We start from the raw sequence: 25,239 nt of genomic DNA, 5'->3' as shown, positions 1-25,239 counted from the left end.
TTTCTCCCCAGTGTTAGCATTTTAGAGCGGTGCACATTTTCTCCTGAATTGAGTTCTTGATGGGGTGCACATTCCTCTCACGTTATGCTCCTTGCCGATGGGCATAGTTCTTCCTCAGTGTAAATGCCTACATGGGTGAATACCTATCCCTTTATTGATGCCTTGGAAACAGTGCTGGGCAGGAGTCAAACAATATCCAGAGCCTCTGTCATTTTCAACTTTTCTTGCTGCGAAGAGTGGCGCTTCCTCCCTTCCCAATCCCAGGCCCTCCATCCTCATTCAAGCTAAACTATTTTTTAAAGGTTATGTCAATTTTTTCAAACAGAGGATCAGGCGGAAAAGATTCTCAATGACAAAAGCGCAAACATCCCTATACTAATAAAATAACATTGTGGATCTTGGTTACACGTCCATTAAGGAGGCGAAAGAGGTAGTCTGGAAAACATGAGTGGCAACGTCACCCTCCTCCTAACACGTTTCACAATAATCACTTTACTTCTGTTCATTGTCCGCGCCGTTGGTCCGCAAAAATGTCACCTGGGGCCATATGTATCAAAGCAAAATGGGTTCGCAAACGCCGAAATTCGCAGAATTCCGGCGTTTGCGAACCCATTTTCGCTAAATGGTATGTATGATACTTTTTTGGTGCAAAATAAGGGATCGCTAAATTTGCCATTCCTTATTTTGCGATTGTATTTAAGGAATTGCAAATTTTGCGAATCATTTAAATGCAATGTATCAAGGAAAAAAAAAATGCCATTAAGGAATCGCAAATTCTTTTAAAAAAACATTTTTTTAAACATCAAAAGGTGCCATGTGACGCTCATACATGCCCTTAGGGCATGTATGTGCGCCATATGCGCACAGATGTCATTTTCAGGGGTGCAGCAGGGTGTTCTTAAGATACCCCTGCACTCTTGAAAATATTCACAATTTGCGATTAGCAAATTGCTAATCGCAAATTAATTTAGGAATGTTAAGGAATCGCTAAATAGAAGCGATTTCCTACATACATACCATTTTGCGATTTCTAAATAGCGATTCCTTAAAAATCGCTATTTAGGAATCGCAAAACGGAATGTTGATACATAGGGCCCCTGGTCCCTAGAAGCAAATACCGCGTTTGTAAACTTGCTGTATTTCTTCCCTTAATAGAGCACAGCTGCAGGGTGATTGTGCGCCTTTCTTAACGTTTTCATGTTAATGGCAGCGCCCTTCATGACCTGCAATTAACATGAAAACTTTTTTAAAAAAGGCACACAATCACCCCGCAGCCCAGCACTAATAAGAGAAGAAATACAGCAGGTCTACAAACACAGCATGTGCTTTTAGGTGATTCTAAAAGCACACGCTGTGTTTGGTGCTGCATTTCTTGTGTTTTCTACAGTGTAGTTGCAGGGCAGATTGTGTGCTTTTTTTTAAAAAAAGCATTCATGTTAATCGCAGATCATCACGCTCTGCAATTAACACAAATGCTTTAAACAAAAGCACACAATGAGCCCCAGAGCCTCACTCTAGAAAACAAAAGAAATTTGGCTCTTCCTCGGCAAGTTCGAAATGCATGTTTTTCGCGCTGCAGCGGTGGCGTGAATCCTCTTGGTATGTGTATGCGTGCCACACCCACAGCACTGCGCGCTCGGGGGCACTAAGGTGCGCGCGAGCACAGCCGCGCAGCTTCGAGGGAACAGTGCCTATGAGTAATCTTGCGGACCTGCAGGCCTCATTGTACCAACCTTTTCTTTTAGGCCTCTTATTATTGTCTACTAGTTTAGGTACTACCCTGTAGAAATGGCCCTTCACGTTTTCAAATAAGTTATCATGCAACTTTGTAATTTCTTTCAAATGGTTAACAGTCTCTGTTCCAACCTCCAGCCTAGCATCCACAGCCTTAGTGGTTTTATCTAGTTCCTCGCTAATGCTCTCAAGCACCTCCCTTTTGATCATAACTTGAGCCCATCTTACCCGCCTCATGGTTTTTGTTGGGACGACCTCCCCCAGGGCCTCCTCACAATCGTTTGACCCCTGTGAATCTCCTCCCCACAAGAGATGTGTAATACATAAGGGATTATGGTCGCTCTCCTGCCTATCCACAACCTTCATGTCCTTAATCAGGTGCCAGATAGACATACTACAGACAGCATAATCAATCCTGCTCTGTGAGCGACCGTTGTCAAAAGTGACTGCTTCATGGATGTCACTCACAGTTCTTCCAATGAGTGCTCTAAGCCCTCTTTCGCTGCACAGAGCATTGAACTGTAATATGCTGTCTGACCATTTTTTTACTGGTTCGAGGTCCAGCTTAGGAACCCCCCACTGGGATTCCTCGTCCTCACCTACGTACCAGTCTTCTACTTTGAGGGGCTCATAGGTCATATTTAGGTCCCCTGCCACTATTATATTGTTCTCAACGGGCTGGGTGTCGATCAACTGATCTAGAGCAACCAGTACCTTAGACATCCTGCCTCCTGTCCCTCTAGCATACAAATTATAGATATCCAAGAAACTCCCTGCTTCAGTCGTGATCCTTACCAGCTGGATGTCGCTGCTGCCGGACGGAAGCTTTAGCACTCTGTCAAAGAGTGCTTGTCGCACCCAAATGGTTAATCCCCCTTTTGGGTGACCCTTGGGACCCTTAACAGCCGGGACAAAGAAATTTAAAAAACCCAAAAGAAACTGGGGCTCGCAGGCCCAGGTCTCTTGGAATATATAGACGTCAAAGTTACTTATGAATGAAACCCACTCAGGTGAATGTAGTCTAGTACCTAGTCCAGCTATATTCCATGATACTATACTTCCTCCTATCCTGCAAACTTCGCACACCGGCGATGGGTTAGCTAGATCATATATATTTATACCCTTTGCGTTGACAACTCCCTGTCAGTTCTATACAGACCGACACATTATCCAAATTACAATTGGGGCCATGGTCGCCATCAGCAGTCCACACTTGGTCATTGGCGACCCCTATTCCACTACTGGGTAGTCAATCAATGGAATCCAACCTAGAGTTCCAAAGCCTAGGTCTAGTTTCCCCCTGGGACATAACTGGGAACAGTGTAAAAGGGAGCGGGGGCGTCTTCCTCAGCTGGATACCAGAGTGAACCGGAGGGCTGGATCTAAATTCCATCTGGAATAAGTTCTCGGCTAGATCATTGGAGGACAAAGTTAATTCGATAACATCATGGGTAGCCCTAGGGTGACTTATTCTCCTTGCTCTAAGGATGTCTTCCCTTATGACCGATCTGCACCCTCTGACATGCCGAATAGTTCTACTTTAAGCAGATTACTCTGTGCCAAGTTCTATTTCAGAAAAAGTTCAAATTAGTGGATTGTTTTGAAAAACGAAGGCCGAATTGCAGAGTTCAGGGAACGCTGTGTGAGATAATCGAAAGTTATTCTCAGGAGTGTCAGGAGAAAACATCAGATCATCTAGGCTCACAAAGAAACCGTCTACAGTGGTAGGTGAAAGTGGAACCACTTCAGTTAGCAGATCAAAAGGGCAGAAGTGTGGATCATCGCCGTCAGCGTTTGATGCATTAGCAATGTCCGTAGTAGATGGTACCTGTATGCCTGTAGTTTCTCGTATCTCACCCTCAGTTAGACTTGCCGGTGAGACCTCAATGAATGCCGTCATCAGAATAGGCAGCCGTTGGGGGCAACACGATGCATGAGACGTTACTGGACCTAGCAAAGCGTCAACATCTGATGGCAGTACTGATGGAAGTGTAAGACAAATGTCCAACACGCATTCCTGTCCGCAAAGCAGGCATCAAAGAACAGGTAAGATGATATCTTGCCAGACTGGTCTGAATGATAGAAACCACGTTGTGTTCAAATCTCTTAAACGAGCCAAGCCAAGAATCTGTGAAATCCTTTTATGATACCTCATGGCAAGGAGGCATTGTTCCATGGTAGTTTCAGTGTTGCTGGTGACTGGACTTGCCATATCAGAGCAGAAGGAATAAAAATAGAAATCCTGCTACTAGTCCCAAGATGAGAGGCAGGCCGCCGAACACAGAGTGCATGAAATTTGGAAAAATGCCGAGGACTGCTTCAAATGGTGTTAACAGTCCCGAAAAAATCGTCTTAAATACATGTACGATGCCACTGGTATCAGACATGTTTAAGATTTGACTTAACATTTCTGCGAAATGTACTGGGCAGTTTGTTGATAATAATGCATGTATCTCTGCAGAAGACCTTGCTACTTGCAGATCATACGTTTCTCTAGACGAGGTCAGTGGCACATTTTTTTGTAAAAGAATGGCTTTCATTCTGCTTAAAGTATCAATTTCTATAGAAGAGATATTCAGTGAAGGCCATAAAGCCGTCTCCCTTCCTGTCTCACTTTTTGGATACAATACTTGCATACAACAAGTGACCGTGGATGACACAGTTACGTGATAACTTTTCCCAGGCAACATGCCACAACAGCTGTGATCGTTGAGCAAAACGTACCTGCCATTGGATAGCTGCCTGAAAATCGGTACTATCGTTGTGGAGGGGGATCCGTGCAGGTGGCACGAGCGGTTATTTGTAGAACCGTCGCAGGTTCCGTGCAAATTAATTCCCTGGCACAAAAGTGTACCACTCAGTGAGTTTTTACAATTCTTACCAATAAGGAATACGTCATGTCCCCCATTCCAACATCTGTGTGTGTATGGTTAAACCCAGGTCGACTTAATGTATTCTTTACCCAACCTTTCATACAGGCCCTCTGGTATATGCTCCAGACAATACTGAAACAGGAAAGACGTCACTGGTATCGCAATGGTGCCATGAATTATCCATTCAATGACAGGTTTTCTCAGAAACTGTTAATTGTAATCTTTCGAGTTTTTCAATGCTCAGCACCGTATAGTCTGCTCCTCTTTGTGCCAAAGAGATTTGTTTATCTGTAAGGTTAAATACAGCAAACAATGACGTGGTATTGATTAGATGCCATGGCACATAGCCTGAACGCAGATTTTGCAACTTCCAGACCAGCAGCATAATAGAACGTAATTGAGACTGGCCATGTTGTAACATTAACAAGTCTTGTTCTATGATGTCAATGGCAGATGACACGATGCTGTCCAAAGAATAAATTCTGGAGGACAGAGTTGTTAATCCATTGTCCACTACAGAGAGGCTTTTTTCTAAATTAATACAATCAATTTCTCGTATTCTTTCTGCAGTATCCATTTACGTCATATTTCGTTGTATACCGCATATATTCCGGCGTATATGAAACGTTTTTGCCGTGGTTTGTGAAGCCCCATTAAGAAATCTCGCAAATCATTGCTTTCTTTAAGTAAAGATAAGTGTTGTTTAATTTCTGAGATTGTAGATTTCTGAAGCGACTCAAGGCACAGCTTCCCTACACTGTAAGTAGTTACTATTCCTGGATGTTGTCTCTGGGAATATCTTGGATCTGGCCTATTCACTGTGAACCCTTGTGTCTTGTTCAGGAATCTATCTTGACAGTTATTAGTGTCTGTTTGCCAGATTATCCATTTGTTCCAATCAGGATTAGTTCTGTTCTGTTTAATGATATAGGGTACGTCTACCTCCTCATCTGAAGTGCTATTAATGTCACTTGTGGGTTTAGGTATAGACGGTTTGTTTAACTCTTTAATCTTAGCCAGGCCAAGACAAGACTTCTGTTGAACAGTGTCATTTAAAAACAGAATTTGTTCCTGGATGTTGCAGGCTTCAAATAAGGCTTCTATACCTTGTACCTGCCAATCTTTAGTGCCCCAGATGGTTTTCGTCTTAATGTTGTCTTTCCAAAAGTTAAAACCTGATGCTGACAATTGTGCATAAAAGTTTGCAGAATAAATTTGTTTAGTATTGGTCAACATTGTTTTCATTCCTGTCTTATTTAGATTTTTAAAATAAAAGTTTCTGGATTGGTAACATTAAACCCTGAGAAGTACGAACATTTTTCTTGAAATGTTTTATAGCTGCCTTTTGGCGGCGATGGACAATGTTCCCATTGATTGTAATGAAACGCATTTCTAGGGCTTGCAGATTTATGCAAATAATGGCGACCATAATGATTAAAACAATACATTTGTTCATAATCTGATGACCCTACTAAGTAGTCATGTTCTGTAAATTTAGCTGACATTTCTAACTCTTTCATCATGTTTTTAACAGTCTTAAAGTCCCAATCATCAGAAAATTTACTGGGTGCGACAAAGTCACTCAAAGAAACCTTAAACTGATGTGAAATTTTCAATAATTCCACCAGACCATAGATGTCATAATCAGTTCTTTCCCATGCTATACCCCCAGGTATTAGAACGCCTGTGATGTTCACTGCTGACAGGCCTCTTCTTTCACGATGAGATGATTTGTAAGGTTTCAGGACCAAGTTGATTTTCTTACTTGCTGTGTCCATAGTACTATATTTTCCATCAATCATCCTTCCCAAGCTTAACACTAGTACGAGCCAGAGCAGGAGGAAAAATATACCTAATCCAATACAAAAGTCAACCCATGGTGAAACCAGATATGTTTTTTCCAGTAGAGGAAGGAGTTCTGTTATTTTTTTTATTGAAGTTTGTCTTTGCTGGCTCATCCTCAGATTCACTGGGATCCTCAGAAAAGTTATCGAAGTTGATAAAGTAGCCAGAAGCAGTTCTGTCAATGGTTGGGATTGCATCTGGATTACTTGAAATCACTGGAGCTGTTTCTTGTCTCACCATGTTTGTATAGTCAGATGTCACATCATTGTAGACAGGCGTGTCTTGACGAACTGTTATTTGGGTTTCCATAGGTACAAGTTCAATGGCTTTGTTGCATAGTCCTTCTTTTCATACTGCAGGTTTATCAAAAGTGATAAGTCTTTCAGTTTGAACCTCTTGGATTGTAGCAAGATTCGGTTGTCTGCTACTTCTCGGGAGTTCTCTGGGCCTACTACTTATTATCGGCCACATGATTGTGGTTTGACCAGGTCAATGGATACAACTCTGTTCTCCCTTTTACCAGCAAGGGGCGGTAGTACTACTGATCTTGTTCCTTGGATTGCCAAGACAGGTACTGCTTTTCTGTAAGAAGGCCCAAATTCCTTCTTCACCGGGATTTTCTCTCTGACCAGATCCCCAATCTTTGGAATCCAGACAGGCCTTGCTGGGACAAGTGGTTTGTCTTCAGTGGGCGTTTGCTTCTGTATTGTAATACTCAGACTTCTTCTTGTTTTATTTAAGTCCTGTAAAACAGTCAAACGATCTTTGACATCAAAGGGTTTTTGTTCCACCACTGAAGTCTGACAATCGAGGTCTTCGATTATCATTCTAGTACCAAACATTAGTTCATACGGAGTGACTCCACCCAGAGAATTTCTTGGCAGATTTATTTATTTATTTTATTTTTGGCATTTATAAAGCGCAACATATACCCGAAGGTGTCTTGGCGCTGGTTAATTTGCCAGCTAGGTGTTAATTAAGCTGCGTTGCTCTAACCTCTGCCCCATACCGTGAACTTATTTATTGAACAACCAGGTTTTCAGTTTTTTGCGAAATTGGAGCAGTGTGGAACATGCTCTGATGTCCTGAGGTAGAGTATTCCAGAGTTTGGAAGCTGCTACCACAAAACGTCGATCTCCCCACATCACTGTCCTGGTGCGAGGCACCGATAGTTGGTTGCTGTTGGTGGAGCGCAGCTGACGTGTTGGTTGGTAAGGACATAGATGGTCTATTAGGAACTGCGGACCCTGTTTATTTAGTGCTTTGTAAACAATGCACTGTGATTTAAATCTGGCTCTGTTCTGAATCGTCAGCCAGTGCAGTTTTGTTATTGCGTCAGAGAGAGGAGCAAACTTAGGGATTCCAAGGATGAGGCGAGCTGCCGCATTTTGTATGGTCTGCAGTTTTTTTATAACTCTAACTTGTGAGTTAATGAAAAGCCCATTACAGTAGTCCAATGATGTCAGGACTAGTGAGCTCACCAATGTTTTAATAGCAGTTGTTGGGAGATAAGGGCTTATTTTTCGAATCATGCGTAGTTTGTGATGGGCTGTGGAGGCTACTTTGCTGGCATGGTCCATGAAGTTTAAACGACCATCAAAGATTACTCCTAGGTTTCTTACTTTGGTCACCGGTTTGGGAGGGGCACCGAACGTTTGGGGCCACCAAGAGGAGGTCCATTCCGGTGAGAGTTGTCCAAAAATCATCACCTCGGTTTTTTCCGAGTTAAGTTTTAGGCAATTAACGGCCATCCACTCACCTATCTCAGTCAATCCTCTCCGAAATCGTTCGGCTACCTCTTCTCCGTCACCTCTTATTGCCATAACCAATTGAGTGTCGTCCGCGTAGGAGGTTAGGCTCATCCCATGTGCCTTGATGACATTGGCCAGGTCCGACACATAGATATTAAAAAGTGTCGGACTTAGGGATGAGCCTTGAGGTACACCACACGGTTGTGACAACTTAACAGATTGGTAGGGGCCAAGAGTGACGGCCTGCGTTCTCTCAGAGAGAAAGGAAGCGAGGAGAGCTCTTGCCGTGGAGGAGATGCCCATCTTCCCGACACGGTCGACCAAGATGCTATGGTCGACCGTGTCGAAAGCCGCTGAAAGGTCCAGCAGTACCAGCACTGCTGTCCCGCCCTGATCTCTTATTAGTCTTACATCATCTGATGCTTTAATAAGGGCGGTTTCGGTCCCATGGTATTTCCGAAAACCATACTGAGTATCATCTAGCATTTTATGCGTTTCTATATACTCAGATAATTGTATGTTCATGGCCTTTTCCACCACTTTGGCCATGAACGGGAGGCTGGCAATGGGCCGATAGTTTTTTAATTCAGACTTATCGGCTCCTGGTTTCTTTAACAATGGTTTAAGCAGTGTGGTTTTTAGGTTGAGGGGGTATATCCCTGAGAGCAGGATGGAGTTGCATACTTGTGTCAAGACTGGTATTATCGAGTCCATCACCGGTAAAAGAGCCGACGGTGGACAAGGATCCAGCCTGGATCCAGTTTTGACTGTCGAAACGATTTTTAATACCTGATCTTCGGTCAGAGGAGTACAATTAGTGAAGGATGATGCTAAGTTGGGTTTTGGGACCTCATGAATAATGGTGGGGACCTTGGTGTGAGTGGTTTTAGCCATGAAGGTTTGATAAATATCATCAACCTTAGTCAAGAAAAAGTTGGCCAGAGCATCACACATGTCTTGAGATGGGGGTGGAGTCAAGTCAGGGGTATTACCCGAGAGAGCTTTGGTTATGTCGTATAGTTTTTTGCTGGAATTTTTTGCCTGCTCAATTTGCGTCATGTAGTACAATTTTTTTGCCTTTATAATCATGGTTTTGTATGTTGCCAAGGCATCCTTGTATCTAGTTTTGCTTGTTGGGCTGTAAGTCTTTCTCCATTGTCTTTCCCAGTGTCTGTTCTGTTGTTTTTGTGATTTTAGTTCATCTGTATACCATGGTGCAGTAGGGGTAGACCTATTCTTAGATAATTTCTTAGTGGGGGCTAAAGAATTCATGGCATGTCCCAACCAGTCGTGGAGTTGTTGTACCGCCAAGTTGGAGTTAGACGAAATTAGCGGGCGGGTGTTATCCAGATGTTTTTTTAAGTCCAACTGGTTGATATTATGCCAAGCTTTAAAGGAGATTGACTGGGGGAGAGTGGTAGCTTTTACTGGGCTTTTATCCATGACCAAGGAACAGAAAACCGCATAGTGATCTGTCCAGGGCATCGGAAGAATGTCCCGTACCTGGAGCCCCTGGACACTAGAAAATATACCATCTAAAATGTGTCCAGCTCGATGAGTGGGTGATGTAACCAACTGTTGGAGCCCCAGGGTTTCCATATTAGCGATGAGAGCTCGCGTCTCCTTATGGTTATTATCATCTAGGTGGAAGTTCAAATCACCTAATACTGTGATCGAGTCCTCTAATGCCAGAGATTCCAAATGTGTACTTAAACTAGTTAAAAAGCCGGTTTTGACTCCTGGGGGCCGGTATAGAAGAAGCCCTTTAAAATTGAAGTGCGGGCTGAGTTTGATTGTAAACATCAGAGCCTCGCACGAGATGTCCTGTATTTGGGTCACTATAACCTCAAGATTTTCTCTAGCTATAATGGCAATCCCGCCACCTTTCTTTCTAGGTCTATCTTGTCTATAGGCTTTGTAACCTCTGGGCGTGGCAATGACGACGTCCGGGTCGGACGAGTCGTCTGTCCAAGTCTCTGTGATAAAAAGTATGTCTAGCTGAGAATCTGTTATCAAGTCAGCGATTTCCTGGCTATGTTTACATAGGGACCGTGCATTAATGAGGGCCATAGCAACATTATTAGTTTTAGGATGTTGTTTTGTGAGGTTCTTCTCGCCTTGATTTGATGTCGTAAAGTGGCAGTGAGGACAACATCTTTCGACTTTGTTAGGCATTTTACAGAAATCGAATGTGGTACAGGCATAGTTCATTGGTGGTCTCAAATTACGGAGAACATCCTCTGGGTAAACCCTAAGGGGATCTTTAGGATTTGGACCAGGGGTCGTGGCCCTCGGCCCGGTCCCGGCGCGGACGGGCGCAGACGGGCTTGCGCCCGCTGCGCCCGCCCGCTGCGCCCGCCCGCTGCGCGGATGGGATGGTGCCATGTTTTTATTCGTGGTTGGGCAGAGGAGGGTGGGAGAGTTCTAGCCACTGCAGCGCTGACTTTCCCTCTCCAAGATGGCGCCTCGGGAGGGTCAGGTGAGGTCAGGGCGCCTGATTGCAGCGCGCTTTGCCTGGCGACTACACGAAGACCTCTGGTGAAGCAATCTCACCCACGAGGTAGGATAACGTTTAAAAAAGCACTTTTTAAGATATTTTACAATTTTTAAAATACGTTGTTTGTAGATCAGCGACGAATGTAAATTGCAAGGTGTGACAGGTAGAGGAAGATTCCCCCGGCTTTTCGCCTCAGGGGAGAGCAAGAACAAATTACCTGCACAGACCCTAGCCCTGCCTTAAGTATCCTGGGAGGGCGGGAGGGTTCTAGCCACTGCAGCGCTGACCTTCCCTCTCCAAGATGGCGCCTCGGGAGGGTCAGGTGAGGTCAGGGTGCCTGATTGCAGCGCGCTTTTTGTTATTGTTAAGACTACGTTGGACACTTATTAGATGTTTGACCCACCCATCACCCGAACCTTATACCTTAGCTGTTATGGATTGCTTTATGTCACGTTTTTTTCTTTCCACTACCGCATTACCCTCAGGATGGAAGTGACTAGAATACCGCAAAGCAACGCCCAAGCTAGCCATGGCCTCCTTGTAAGCTCAAGAGCTAAACGTAGGACTCTAATCAGAATGTAGCATGCCAATTGTGTATATGCTGATAAAGACTCGCAAATCCTTTATAACAGTTCTGGCGTCAGCCGAGCCCTGGGGCCATATCCAAATAAATATTGTCCTAGTAGATGTGGGACTGCATTCATCCATTATGACGTTTGCAGGTAGATAGCCTAATGCTGTCTAGCAATGGTATTTGAACTGGGCTGGCTACTCTGTAGTCAGGTATCTGGTGGCTTTTGCTGCTGCGATTTCTGTTGCAGTTAGGGCAATACGTTGCTAATTTGTACACATCAACTCCCAGTCCCGGCCACCAGTACATCTTTTCTAATTCTATTAGAGATTTCAAGATCCCTTGATGTCTCCGACCCATTCCCATATCTGCTTCGTGTACCAAAGCAGCTCTCTGATTCCTGTTTGGAATTACTCTGTCCTCCACTCCAGGGATATCAGCAAAAGGAACGGAGTTTGCATCAATTATGTATGTATTTGTGAGTGGTTAATTTAGAGGTAACACTGCATAGCTGCCTTCCATTGAGGTTTATACTGCTAGTAACGTTTTACCACCTACTACTCTTTTCGAACGAGAGTTTGTAGCTACGGAAGTCGTTTGCACAGCTGCCTTCGCAGCTTCAACAGCCAATGAATTCCCTGCAACGTGAACCCCATCACGCTGATGACTCAGTGTATGAATCACGTGAGTCTTTTGTAGTTCTTTCTGTAATAGAACTACTTGTTCCCAAAGCGTTTTATGCTTAATTTTGCCACCTTTTTCGTCTTTGAAACCGTTTTGAACCCAGTTCTGTAGATACTCTTTGTAAGACTGGACGCAGTAATACAAATCGCACACTATTATTGTGGGGAATTTGCGATAGGTATTTCAAGCGCCATCTTGAAAGCCTGTAGTTCAGCTCGCTGAGCTGTACAGTCTCAAAGTGATTGAGTTTTAGTGACCATAGGTCTGAATTTACCTTCGCGCCAACGACCTTTAACGATCACGCACGCAGCACTATAAGCTTGTTTACCCCCAATTGCGGGCTGTGCTTATCCGTCCATATATATTATACAGCCGTAATGTTCTAGAGGCAGAATTTCGGTCGGCAGAGGACATTCGTATTCGTATTGTAGGAATTCTTGTGTCTTCCAGTAGGGGTCAAAAACGTATTCAATGTCTGTTGCAGCAAGAGAGTTAACCCATTGTATCCATCTTGGATGCAAAGCTTTTGCATTTGGAATGCTCGCTTTCGTCACTGCCTCTAAGGCAGGTACAGGTGTAACGATCATTATACGTATGCCCTGCGCGAGAGCTCTCTCTTTTGCTACTGCAGTTTGAACTGCTGTCAGAATTTTTTCTGTTGCAGTGAACTTCATTTCAGCTTGTGTGTACAAGTGTGATTTGAATGCAATTGGTACCTTTTCTCCTTCATTAAAGGTCAGGTATTTTAATCCGAATTTCCCTGGGATGACACGGATCACGAGATTGCGCGCATTGTTGCGTGTATGTAATTGTGTTTTTGCTAACATGTCTGTTTGTACTGAATGCAACATTTCTGCATGTTTCTGAATCCAATTGGTTGGTTTGAAATCAGATTTGATTAGTTCGTAGACAGGTTTAACCCTTTCTGCGTAATTTAGAACATAAGTTCTTCCAAAATTTAGGAAACCTAGAATAGACTGTAAGTTTTTCAGCGTCTTTGGAAGTTGGAGCAGTGCACATTTCTCAAGAAAGTTTGCTGCCAGGCTTTTGCCTTCACTTGATAACTCGTATCCTAAGAATAGGACGTTGAGGTGGGCAATTCTTGATTTCTTAAAATTGAATTTTTACCCTTCGGAAGCAAACCCAAGTATTATGGTGTTCACTCTTTTCAAGTGCACGTCTAAATCATCATCTGTAAGATAGGTGTCATCGACATAAGATAATGCCTCATCGTTGTACATTTGTAGTATTTCTGTTACTCTAGCTGAAAATAACCCTGGACTATTCTTGAATCCCTGGGGGAGACGGCAAAATTGTCGATGTGTCCCCAGATTGAGAAAGCGGTCAAGTGCCTACTTTCCAGTGCAATGTTTTGACAGAAAAACCCATTGGAAATGTCTAATGTGGTTTCATATTTTTTTGCGCACAATGTTATTCATCAGCGCTGCACTATGTGAATTTTGTACAGCAAAAGTTTTGCAACAAGAGTTTAGGTGTCTGTAATCCAAAACTAGACGATATGAATTGTCTGGCTTGGAGACAGGAAACAAAGGATTGTTCATAGAAGAGGTGCATGTTTCAATCATCCCTTGATATTCAAGTTGCTTTAAGATCTCCCTGACTTGTTTTTTAGCTTCTTGCTTGACTGGATACTGCCTCTGAGCAGTAGGTTGATTTTTTAACTGGATTTTGTGGTGAGGAGAATCCTCATCCCATCCTACGTGATTTTTATATAATGCTGGAGCTTGAGCTACTGCCCATTTCCTGGCATATGTATATTTTTTATGAATTGGAATGTGATTTGAGAAGGCTGGCATAATTATCTCTTCACCGTGTGGGCACTCCCTAACAACTGCAGGTGGCCAGTCTCTTTCAGCTAGAAGTATATCATAACCCTTGGAAAGCTTGTCCCAAAAGAGAGCTTTTATTTTTCTAGTTATGTCCCCCTCCATCCGGGACGCTCCTTCGCTGGAGCAGCCGTGCGCAATACAAATAGCCCTAACATAACATAACTTCATATAACTTGTGGGGTACACTAAACCTGGTGTCTGCAGTTTCAACTTGAATGCATTCATTCAAGTCCACTGTCTCCAGTTGATCCTTTAGGATCTTGCGAACTATGGTTAATTCTGCTGCACTGTCTTGCATTGTCTGAGCCCATTCCCCGTTCTTGAGTTGTGTCCTCAGAATCTTCAGCATGTCTAATCTTTACACTTGCTCCCTTCTTCTTGGTGAATTGAGTTTTCTTATTTTTTGGAACCTGCTGTTCGTCTTTGGACTTCACGCGTTCATCTTTCTGTTCTGACCGTCCTCTTCTTTCTGATTTCTGCGGTAAAGTCTGAAAGGTACGAGAGGAACGTTTGTCATTATCTTGATATCTATCAGATTTTCTTAAAGTATAACTATTTCTGAGGTTGTACCTCTTTTCAGAGGGTTCCTGTTGGGGAGACCTACCTCCTCGTTGAGGAGATCTTCCTCTGGACTGGGAATGCTTCTCTCTAGAAAGCGTTTGTTTAGTGTTCTCCCACTTCTTTTTAGGAGTAGTGAGATTATTTTTTATAAAAGTTTTTTCAGGATGCTCTGTTAGTTGTGGTTTTAGTGGTTTCTCACCCAAACTATCTCTACCTAGTTCTTCATAGGATTTTTCAATAATTCTGGCAAGCTCATATGGTTGCTCAGTAATGTCTGTTTCTTTTATTTTCTGGCGGATTGCCACTGATGCTGCTTCACCTCTAATGTTGGCTAATAGTATAGCCGAGACCTGTTTAAAATCTTTCAGTAATTTCATACCTAGATTTAAAGCCGGTTCTGGACTGTATTCATTTTGAATCTGTCTTAGAACATCTGGTATTACCGCCATGGACGGAACACCATATGTTTTAGTGTAGATGAAGCAAAGACTGTGCCCCTAGTGTCACAATCCTCTATGTGTGGTGCAATCCCCATAGGTAAACAGATTGTCAGAATCCTGTGTTTCTCTTGAGGTGTACTATCAGGAAATACTGCCTCTATTTGAGTAATTTTTTGTGCTAACCAGAACGGAATTTGTACTCGTTTTGCTGGTAGTTTACCAAATGACTGACTTTATAATCTGTGGTGTGATTTTATTTGTGTTCCCCTGGTGAGGGGTGTGCTGTGGAATTCTTACAGCTGGTTGGACTGTTAATGTCCGCATGACATATTGAACCAATTGTCTATGTATCTTAACTAACTGTTTTAGCTGAGCTAACAATTCTGCATCTGACATCCTTTCAATGTCTGGATGTGGTGTATAGCTGGCTACTACCGGCCATGTTGCTCCTGGTCTACGTAGTGGACCGAACCTGGTAATGTGATTTTGATGTTTTAGGGCACCTTTAAACCAGAGCTGATGCTCTTGGTAAGTTATTGGAATTTCAACGTCCTCGAAAGGAACGTATTCCGCTGGAGGTTCCTCTGCTTTGTAGTAGTGGAACTCACGTGTTCCCGCATTAGCTGCTGGAAACTGAATCTATGAATAGAATACCTCTGTCTGCCGATACTCATGTGCCTCTATGACAAAGATTACCCTACCACCTTTTGTTGATACTCCATTAATTATGAGTCTGTAAGTTATACTTTTCCTTACATTTACCGGGAGCAGTATAGCATCCGTTTCATTTTCTAAGATAGCAGCTTCATCTAAAACCGCTAGAGCTGCTGCTGCAGCTCTCTCTATTTCGGTATCACTATCCGACATTTTAGGCTGAGAGTTTGCAGAACAAGTTTCAAAGAAACAAAGATTAGATGCACAATATTTTGGAACACTGTATCCTTCAACGTTGAACAAACCAAAAACTAATACATAGGATTTTTCGTCCTACTCAGTTTTGGTGGATATTATCCTTTCACCCACTCAAGACGTCTTTTGGAGTTTTTACGGGAAAAGGGGTCTGTGTGAAAAGCACGACTGTGTTACTCTAGTATCTAGCGTTAAACTTAAGTAGGGGCAAAATTTGCGAATTCGCTATACGCGAATTCACGCAAAAGCGAATTTGCGGTACGCGAAATCCGCGAATGTGCGTTTTTTTTGGGGGGCGTGTGTTTGTGGGGCTTTTTGCGTGTTCACGAAGCTTTTTGCGTGTTCGTGGGATTTTTTCAGCGCGGCTACCGCGAGGTTACCCATGCGGTCGTACATGGGCTAGTTGCATGCTCGCGTTGTGCAATTGCATGTTCGCGTCCCTTTTTGCGTGCTCGCGGACAAAAAGTCTCACGACCAAGCAAAAAAATCCACAAGCTTGCGAATTGTGAATTTTTTGACAAATTCGCGTGATTCGCGGAACGTGAATTTGTCAAAAATTTGCAAATTCCGCGAGCGGAACGGATTTTACGCCCATGCTTAGTTAAATTATCACCTTACCAAACGTTGGGCGCCATGTAGTGTAGTTCCTATATTCCAATAGGCTCTGCGCATTGGAATAATATATCCTGCAGCTTAGACGTAGGACTTAAATCGACTAGGTCTCTGACGAATACATTAAACTTAATTGTGAGTGCCAGCTAGCTCGGAGGTCACTAGAAACTTTCTCAAAAATACAAGAAGGATTAGTCTCTGAAAACCATATAACATGACAACTTTGTTTCCCCAGAATGAAACGTATCTCGAGAGTCATGGAAACAATAGACGGCTATTTCACTCAGTCAGATGTGCATGCTTCGTTTCACCAGAGTTGCTTAGAAATAGAGGGACGGGCGTTTTCAATCAAAGTATTTATTGAACAGTCTTATTTCTTAAGCATAAGAAATGCACTGCTACAATTGAAATGCTAGTTAAGAAGTAGAATGCATATAATACGAATAGTATTATAAAATAGTACTGTAAGAGCATGATATGGTTTCTTAGCCATAAACATAGAATACATAAAATGCATAAAATACATACAGTGATAAAATAGTGCCTAAAAGTACTCAACTTGTGCTTCTAAAATACCTAACCTAAGTCTAGTACAAGGGAGGAGTAAGTGTGGTGTAGCTTAAGTCTAGTAATTTTCTGCCAAGAATCTGTTCCAAGAATTCTCTAAGGGTCTAATCAGCTCTGTACCTTGATTTTAGAATGATAGAGGTTTTGTATCTCACTCTCAGGACTTGATCTCCCAGCAACCCGCATGGAAACACTGGAGCTGCATTTCTCGGCAAGAGAAAAGTCAGCGTCTTCTCAGTGCGTCAGTTGGAGGGTCGGCTTTTCGGCACTTGCAGCAGCAGGGCGTCAGGCAAGTAGTTAGTCGATCTGCTCCTAAACCACCGTGTGTTTGAATGGGCAAATGTAGGCATATTTATACTTCGAAGGTGCAGAGTTTGACGTAAGATTGGACATAATATCGTCACTAGTGCCTCAATTCCTTGAAAACTCCAGGAGTTCTTGGATGAATTAGTATTCAAGCAGGGGGAAGTCCCTGACTGCTAAATGCTGGTTTTTCCAAGAAATCATTGTGGATTCCCTGAGGTAAGTGGAAGTAGCCATGCCGTATTTGGGCTGCACAGACTAAGACTAAATAAGGCAATGATTCCTATCCCTATATAAGGACTGGGTGAATTATACCTATATGTGGGCATGAATAGGGAAAATTACACTAGGGTCCTAGATTCCCACATAACAAGCTCTGCCCCATACAATGAAGCCGACTGTTTTATATTTATGCACTTCAAGAGTAGGTGAAATTGCTTTGGATCTACTACTTTCCATTTTCCTTATTAATGGAAATGTATTCTGGAGTATAGTTCTGCTTTTTCTCTAGCTGGGACCTCCAGGTCAGTTTTGAATCCAAGGTATTACCCAAATTATTTAAATCATGCACCAGCTCAATTATCTGGTTATCCACAGTTAAATATTTCCTGAAGGTTTTATGTGGGTCAATTGACATATATTTTGTTTTACTGGGGTTTAATTCTAACCCCTTAGCTTTACAATATTCTCCGAAGGAGTTTATTAAATTTTGTAACCCTTTCGGTGTTTGGGAAATTCAAATTGTGTCATCGACAAAGAGGAGTGCCGGCACAGGCAACCCACCTAACCTAGGAGAGTCATGATCGCATCCCAACAAATGATCAGGAATGTCATTAACATATAAAGAAATTAAAGTTGGTGCTAAAACGCACCCCTGCCTTATGCCCCTCCTTACCTCAATTGGTTCAGTTAGTTCACCGCGTGGACCCCATCTGACCTTTGCCCAATTATCTTCGTGTAATCTTATAATCTGTAGAAGAATTTCCCCCGGGACCCCTTGGTCCTTTAAGGACTTAAGGAGATTTCTAGGGACAAAGTCAAATGCTGCTTTTAGATCCACAAAGGCTATACACAAATGACCATGCTATAGAAAGGAATCTAAAAACCTTGTCAACCGTGCCAGTCTTCACTCTAAAACCTGCCTGGTACTGTGATAAAATGTTATGTTCCTCAATCCATTCAATCAATCTATTTAAAATTTGCCTAGCATATACCTTCTGCAGAACATCGATGAGACTAATTGGTTAATAATTTGATGGGTTATGTCAATTGCCCTTCTTAAAAATAGACGTGATCTCTGCCGCTTTCCAAGTTTCGGGTAAAGGTGTACCTGATGCAAGATAGTTACACAACAAGTTAATATAAGGTCCCCAAACACCTTTGTCGTGCTTCCACAGATCACCCGCTATTTTATCAGGGCTAGGCACTTTTCCTGGCTTAACTGCGTCTATGGCCGTGAGGGTTTCCTGCAAGCTAAAATCTAGAGGTTCAGCATTTGTAATGCTTTCATAACTCATCGGGCAATAATCAATATCATTTAGAGAAGAATAGTAGAGACTGGAAAAATGTGCTATCCAAGTTTCGGGATCTAGAAACAGGTCCTTACTACATCTGCCTTTTTTATTGCCCTTTGAGATTAGTTGCCAAAAGCCCACTTGATCCTTTATTTTCGCTGCTACTACTAATTCATCCCAAATGTTCGCCTCCCACTCTTTCTTTGCTGAGGTTAACATTTGTTTGTACTCTAACCTTTTTTCCCTTAGGGCCACTATGTTTTTGGTTTTAGAAACCATAATAAGCTCATTTTTTGCAGCACAGCATGCTTTGTTATACCATGTTTTTTTTAGCTCAGCCGCCGCCCTAATCTCTTTATTAGCTCCCTTCGGGATTTTACCTAGTATAGGTCACAAGTCCTTAACTAGATTGTAGTGAATATCCATAATAGGAATTTCTAGTACAGGACAATCTACGTATGGGGTGGCCCTGTCTACTAAAACCTCATAGATCTGTTTAATAACCGGTGGATTATTCTCTATCGAAGGTCATTTTCAAGCTCTCCTGTTGTTACTTCCAATTGGATCTATGTTTCCACTGCCAGTTTCCCCTCTTGATAGGGTAACAGGGTTAAAAAGGTGGGCTGACAATGACAAGCGTAGTGGGTAATGGTCACTCTCTACTCTTGTTTCAACTTTGAAGTCGAGGGCCATTGACCAAAGCTAAATTGAGATCATTATATAGTCTAAATGGCTTTTTCTATTCTTCCTAGTAAATGTGTGAGCAGGTGGGTTATCGGATGGTAACCGGCCATTACAAGCCCTTAGACAGTATCCCGAAACAAGTCTTAATATCTGAGCAACCACTACTGTACACGGCACTACTTGCTGGATATCCAGATGTGGGATATTGTTGGCCAAACCTTCCTGAAAAACATTTTCTAGCCCCATCACAGGTTCATATTTGTGATTGAAATCGCTTCCCACTATTTTAAATGCCCTTGCCTCAATCGTGCTTAAAAAGTTACCTAGCTGCTCAATTGCCCTTGATTGTTTACTTATTTGGTACGGTCTAGAATATATATTTATTCTATAGACTTCCTTTTTATCGGGTGTTTGGAACATTAATCCCAGGATGTCCTCAGAGCATATATCGACTAGCTTAGCATCTAGACCAAGAGTGACCCTTACCCTGATACAAAGGCCTGATACAAAGACCTTCCTTTAGCAGATGCAATAGCGCTTTTGCTAACGGTTTTATAGCCTACTTTGTGTAGAGGATCTATGGACCAAGTTTCCTGCAACATAATTATGTCTTTTTGATAAATGTACTCATGCCACACCACGTCCTCTAAATTTCTCCTAAGGCCTGCAACGTTCCAGGAGATCAGTACTATCTCATTTGAATTTCCTGCCTCACTTTCTTTCATACACCCTGTTGCTGTGCTTAAAACACTATGAGATCTAATATGATTTTTATAGCAGTTAGCATTGTTAACAGGAACCATATTTAAAGCAGAGGTCAAAACCGTTGCGGGCCCTTCCTCCTGAGGTGTCAGATGGACTAGAGGGAGTTCCACACATGGCACTGATAATTGTCAGTCTTGGGCATCCAAGTCTGACAATGCATGGTATCTGTTTGTTTGTAGGGCTGTGTAGTGTCTAGGTATTAAGTTCCACAGCTGTGGTCTGTAAAGAAAACCCCTGTGGGAGTGCACAGATGCTAGTATTCATCAAGCTTGTCTTCTCATTCCTAATCAGAATACGGTGTACCAACTGCGGTGTATGGAAATTTACCACTATACAGTCCCCTTCTATACTTTTAGAGAAATAGCCATGCCCTCCTACCCTGCGAACCATTAGTATTTCCTTTGTGTCCCTTAGATGAAAGTTCTTGTTTTTGGCTAACCAATCAATAGTTTTATTCTGAAGGTCTTCCCAACTTTCTTTCTCACTTGATCTAAGGGCAGGGACACCAGCTAGTATTATCGTATATGGGCTTGAGGCAGGCGGTACATTTAAATTATCCGTGTCAGCAGTTCTACTCAAATTCTGTGCATCATGTACCCTATCTACTTTAGGGACTACTGTGGAATTCCTCAATGCCACTGGTGAATCTGGGCCAGTCGGTAACACCTGAGTTCTATCACCTATACCAATCTGCATATTCTGAGTAGAGCTGCCTTCATTTCCTTCAGTGTGTTGCTGGGCATTTCTTTGTGTAGTTCTGTCCACCCTTTCAACCCTTTGGATATTTCTCCCAGTATGATCTTCGACTAGTCTGTTCTCCCCATTGTTCCCCAAATGTTTTACTATTATTTCTAGGCTGTTCAGTTTGTCCCATAACTGTGTAAAGCCCTTGTTGAGCAAGCCCTACATCTCATTAACCATTGTTTCTATATTACTAGTGGTATTTGTCACGGCTTCTTTAACATTAGTTATGGCTATATCAAGGATCACAGGGTCTGTCTATGTGCCAACAGAAGTAGTAACAATTTGACCTCTATTAGGCACATATTCCTTTCCGGTGTTATCTATTACCCCTACAGCCCCCCACATTTAGGTTTCCTTACAGGACCCAGCCGCTTCCCTTTTGCGTGGATTGTGGGTTTTCCCTTAGTAGCCAAATTTTTTTGCACCTTGTGCCTGCCTAGTAACTCTACACTCTACTATTTCTGGCGTCAGTTCCTGGGCGCTAACAATAGAAGGCAAACTTAATGAGGACGAGGGAATGGTGGGAGAGTTAGTGAGTAACCCATCATTCACAATCAACCCTGTACCTGCCAGTTGGGTTTCTCTTAGTGTTAAGGGGTTCATAGATAATCGACGTTCTGTAAGTTCAATTTGATGTATCAATAGCGATTCTGCCCTGACCAGAAAAGCGTCCAGTGTTCCTGCTGCACTCTTGCGTTTCTCCAGCTCCTTAAAATGCTAAGTTAATTAATTAACTAGAAAAAAGAGTAGAGAGGCGCACTCAATGAAATTAGTAGCTCAAAAAGTCCATTAAATACGTAGATCTTCTGTCGTTTTCTTAAATATATTCTTTATTTTCATTCGCATAAAACGGCACAGCCAACGCGTTTCATCCCCAAAATGTGCCTAGGGAATTTCGTCAGGGCATATACTGAACAGTCAGGTTAATGAAGTGGTCTTAGAAAAGATCGCTCTATCGACGCTGTTATACGAACTTGATCGCAGTAGATCTCAGTATTTTCCTGGGAAAAATATGTCGCTCAGGTCCAAATAAGATAAAAGTTCATGTCCCCCGAGTTGGCCGAAGATGCAGGTTTTGACGGACAGGGTGTCTGTAGATCCTGGACACATATAATGCCTTAGGGGAACTTCACGGCAACGGGCGTTCAGCGTCCTTCAGGGGGTAACCGGCTCGTGTGGTACCTACTCTTCGCGTTATTGCGGAAAGTACCTCTGATATGGTACCCGTACTCCACTGCTCCTCCTCATGGATTAGTGGCATTATTTAACTATGCAACTTCATCTTTACCAAAAAAGCAGGACCACAGTAGGACCACAGTATTGAAAAATTTCACAGAACACAATATCTTCCTGCAGCAACGCACTACTTGTTTCCTTCCTGGGGGCAAATGTAAATGGGGTGGCCTCTTCCGGGCTATGAAGCCACGTCCTGTGAGCCCTTTAAATGCCTCCTGGTGCATGGAACCGGCGTGGGTGGCGAGCGCGCCGCTAGTGCTGGTGGGGGTTGCAGTTCAAGAAATTCCCCCGAGATGACCCCGGTGGCGGTGATGGCTAGAGGCACAAGCAATGCCCGGTAAGCTGGATCTTCACTGCTCAGATCTGAGGCACCCGCCGATCACTACTGCCCAGCTGTGACCACTGTTCCACCCAAGCGCCAATCCCTCGATGTCACCTGCGAGGTAGGAGGCTGGCAGGGGCTTTCAATGCAGCCGATGTTGATCCCCCCGTCTCCCACACTCAGCCCGGCCTCATCTCAGTATGCTGGCACGACGTGGTCTTATGGGAACTGGCAGGCACGCCGCAGAAGTGTCACTTCGTAATGTCCCAGCTGCACCTGCACCCACATTGAACAGCCTGGTGGGGCGCAACTTTGATGCAGCGACTCCTGTATGTTGCCAGACCAACTTCAGGCCCTAGGGGGCCGATCTCGCAGCCAAGTACAGTCTCCGGCCCTGCGTCTTCAGTGTACAGAGCGGGGAGGCCCAGCAGGTGCAGCCTCGTCTCCCGCGAGTCTCACCGGGCGGTCTACACCGGGCTCCACCCGCCAGCGCACTGTGCGGGTCAGCAGCAGGCTCACCCAGGTGAATGGCAGCCCCTGAGGAGCTTAATGTCGGCCACCCACAAGCAACAAGGGTTTTAAGGTGGTCTGCTCCGGCACCCAATATAGCACCAGCACCAGGCTCCAAGCAGGGTATCTCAGGTGGCAGAGATCCTGGGCCGCGCACTCCAGGGATGGGCAGCGCTCCTTGGCCTTGCACAATGTCACACCCTGCCTCCCGCGGCACTCTAGTTGAATGAGCGGGTGGTGTGAAAACAAGGAATGGATCTGATTCTACTGATGCCGAAACAAACTCAGTTACCAGATTCAGGGGAAGGAAGAGTAGATTGGACAGATGAGGAGAAATTACATAAATCGAAGGGTAGTTATGATCCTATAGTGCTAGATGAAGAACAGAGAGGGAAGCGGTGCATAAGACGTCATCAGACATACTAGGAGAATGTTGCAGTGACTTTGAGAATGTTGCAGTGGGACAGACCACATGTGATCATGTTTTCACTTTGGAAGATTCAGCTAAAGACTTTTTGAGAGGAACAGTGCAAGTGATACAGACTGTGTACGATGTGTGTGGAAAGAATGCATATGTATGATTGCCTGCTAAATGGTATGGCACATGTTATCAAGCGATCACTTTCCCTAAGACTTATCATGCAGAAGATTTGGAGCTCCTGGAAGGAGGAAAGCATTCAAGAGTAAAGACTGGCACAAGTGTTGGAGCAATTGTTGGAGATGTTTTTGGAGCAATGATACCAGGTTTGGGAGTGATTCTGAATGATGTAAAGATCAGAAGACTGGTGACTGTGGTGGATAAGTTGTCAATGAGTACAGCTAAGTCACTAGTGTTGGTTGAAGGAGAGATGTTATCAATAAGGGCTATGGTTTTGCAAGATCATCTTTCTTTAGATGCCCTTTTGGCAAAAGAGGGTGTAGTCTGTAAACTTTTGAAGGTCTAAGAGTGCTGCACTAATATACCAAACAACAGCAAAGATCTGGAAAAATATATAAGTAACATCACTACGATTCATCATGAGATTGAGGATCTGACTGAAGAAGGAGTTTAGGAGAAAGTTGGCAAGGAATTTAGTCAGGTGGGAAGTTTCTTTGTGAACTTGGGAAAAGGGTTCCTTGGTTATATTCTAAAACCTCTCATTATAGTTGTGGTTTGTGTGATCTGCTTATGGGGTCTAGTTAGGGCTTACAAATGGTATAAGTCCAACAGACTTGAGAGGTCACTGAGAGGGAAAGGACGAAGAATAGAAAGACTTCAGGACAGTCATTTTCAGAACATTAAAAACATGGACATGCTCAGACGTGGGAGAATGGCAACACGTTCTGTTTGAGTCAGTTCTTTCCCCTAGGATGGTGTGATTTGGTGATGACACAAGTCATCAAAGGGGGGGACTGATAGAGCACCATGTTATTCAGCGACCGCATATTTAGAGGACTGTATTAATGTATAATCTTTAGCAATGTAGTGTCAAATCAGATTATACTAGAATGCTTAAGAGTATATTCATATTGTGCTGACAATTAGAGTAATGTTTAATCGTACAGATGATTTGGAAATGGAAAATGTATTGGTTCACATGTAAAAGTGATGCATTAGGATTAAACGTGTGTCATGTAAAAGTTGCACATGTAGGTTGCTTCCATGTAGTGAAATAATGTATTAGTTGACCGCAAATAGCAATGTTTATAATACGATATGAGAAAATGTGTGTCTTAATGTAGAAACGCCTGACTGCATATAAACGTAAAGGAAAGGCCTAATTGAGATTTCTTATGTTAGCCAGAAGCTGTAGGCCCGAAATGTATTTTTCCATGGGAAGGCTTATTTCTTTAATTAAAAGCAGACAGTGAAACTTGTGAGAGGCAGAGTAGGAGCGAAGGGCAAGAAGGAGCATCTTAGAACGAGCTCTGTAGCTTAGGCTACTTACCTTTGCAAAGTGAGATACTTCTAAGGAAGTCTTCACTGCTGACACTCTTTTTACTCTTTCCTGAGAATGATGCTATGTAGAGATGTCACTTTAGCGTTAGTTTAGTGAAAATTTTTGTTTTTTCTTCTTTTTAGATCAATGCAGTCATCACTTCACACAGGGACTGTAGTAGTTTGCCTCATGCTTTTAGAGATCACTCTGATCGTCATATTGAGTCGCCTGAGACTCATGCGTAGGATTATGTTTGTATTAGTGCCCGTTTATTTTCTGAGCCTCCTGCTGAGGTGTCTGTATATCCAATTGTTTCTGGCTTTGTAATACATTTTAAAACTTCTGTAG

This window comes from Lissotriton helveticus, chromosome 4_1 (genome assembly GCF_964261635.1).
Source record: "Lissotriton helveticus chromosome 4_1, aLisHel1.1, whole genome shotgun sequence".
Classification (NCBI taxonomy): Eukaryota; Metazoa; Chordata; class Amphibia; order Caudata; family Salamandridae; genus Lissotriton; species Lissotriton helveticus.
This window is presented reverse-complemented; position numbering follows the sequence as displayed.